The sequence below is a fragment of the Anarrhichthys ocellatus genome, unplaced genomic scaffold, assembly GCF_004355925.1.
Source record: "Anarrhichthys ocellatus isolate YVR2014 unplaced genomic scaffold, GSC_Weel_1.0 scaffold29, whole genome shotgun sequence".
Lineage (NCBI taxonomy): Eukaryota > Metazoa > Chordata > Actinopteri > Perciformes > Anarhichadidae > Anarrhichthys > Anarrhichthys ocellatus.
Window position 1 is genome coordinate 540,951 of NW_022280059.1, and position 2,230 is coordinate 543,180.

The following is a 2,230-nucleotide window of genomic DNA, read 5'->3' on the forward strand; positions in this document are numbered from 1 at the left end:
AAAAAAAAAAAAAAAAAAAAAAAAAAAAAAAAAGGCAAGAACAATAAGCAGGTTACAAAAACAAAAGTCCATGCAACAAGGAAGGACTAATTAACAACCGACAGGGGAAAAGACGAAGATGAAGATAAATACACAAGAAACTAATCAGACAAGACACAGGTCACACAGGTCACTATACACGAGGGCAGGCTGACAGCTGGCGCTGGAAACGATTGGAACAGAGAAGGCTAATGAAACACATGATAGGAGGGACGTCAAAGAGACATTGGACACATGAGGCAAGGAAGCTCAAAATAAAGCAGGGAACAGAAAACCTAAACCCAAAACCATGACAGACATACTAAACTATGAATTTGTTTTAATAACATTTGTTGACATACTATATGACAAATTCTCATGTTTTTTTCTGTGAAATATACTAACGGCATATATCAACTGATATCTTTAATGACATATACTCTTATTAAACTATACTCTTTCATGGCACATGTGCCAACCCATCCACTCCACTAGGTGTCCCCGTGTCCTTTACTTACTCGCTCTTCACTGTCGTCCTGGATCTGGGCCGTCGGCTTCAGGAGCCTCAACTGGGCCCGGAGTGGTTCCTGATGTAAAGGCCCTAGACCTTCACATGGAGCCCCTCTCTCTTACCTTGCTGGCACTGCTGCTGTTTTGTTCGGGTCTTCATTCCACCCTTTAGCCTCGGTCCCTGCTGCGTTCCTCACACCTCAGAGCAAAATGAATGCATTTCCCTTCTGCATTCATTTTTTTTAACCATCTTCACAAAAAAATCACACTTTTATTATATTCCGTATCATTAGAGCGGTATATTGCAGTGGATTGACTCTTTTGTGAACCGTCCTCTTGCACTAGATGCCATCCATCTGATGTGCACTGCAGTTTCACACTGTAGGAGAACCGAGATGCATGAACTCTTCTGAGGTCATTAACTCTAAGCGGCTGAATCAACACAAAGCTGATTTCCATTTAAGGCCTCCGAACTGCGACGTGACTGGAATGTGTTTTAGATGCAGAGCAGCCTTCTGTCGGACAGGAGCTACAGCTCAGTGGTGGTAGAACTACTACGATCTTTCACTTCAGTAAAAGAACTGCAAAAATACTAAATTAAACATAAAAGTCCTGCTTTCAAAACCGTACTTAAAAGAAAGTATAAAGTACCAAAATGACTTAAAGTAAAAGTACTCATTGTGAAGTAAAATGTCCCCCGTCTTTGTTTAACTATGATGTTTATGGATTAATATTGCGTCTGCATTAATATTTGTTACATTTTACTGTAGATGTCCAAGCTTGGGCTCAAGTTAACTCCTTTATTGGGTAGTTGGGTTTTTCTGCTGTGAGAACCTCGTATCTCTGAAAAAGAGAAACAGCCCGTTTTTTCAGCTTTGTGACGATGCTTTTTCCAGCTGAACCGAGAGGCTTCTTAAAGAGTTTATTTAGCTAAAGAAGTAGGAGGATTTGCTCAACTCATAAAGGAACACTTCATCCTTTAGTTTACCACATTCAAAAACCAACATCTGGAGAGACGTAGCTTTCGCTGGATGGGAAGGGCATAAAAACCTGTAATCTGAACACTAAAGCCGACGTCAGCTTGGCCTTTCCAGTGAAATGTCCCGTCTGTCAGCATACAAGCGGCACCACATGGCACAAACCTCATCTGGTGATGGCAGTCACAATGAAGACACACACAGTGGAATAAATGCATAGTTTATCATATTATAACAATAAATTCTCAAGGCTACATTGTAAATAAAACAGTCTAGCAGATTTAAGGGACCGTAGCCTAAATTATGAACAGGAAGTGAGGTGAACAAACAGTGTCATCGAGAAGAGGTACAAATGTGACGTTGCATTGAATATTGATGCTCATCCTGTGAGGCGCTGCAAGATAAAAGTTGCTCTAAAAAAAGGTTAAATTGCTGCAACTACTGAGAGTATACTGAGTGATCGCCTTGCATTTTTCATACAGCTACGAGCTACCAGAGATCACAATTTAGGCTACTTCTGCTACAGTACAGTATCGCTTTAAATTCCTCTAGATACCTGAATGAGAACAGCATCCTGCTGTGCAAACAAAGCAAAAGTCAATCATTCACATTGGCATATTTAAAAAAAAAAAAAAAAAAAAAAAAAAAAAAGTCTCTGTGTGAGAGGAGTGGGGGCGCTCGGGGGGGGGGGGGGGGGGGGGGGGGGGGGGGGGGGGGTGGGGGGG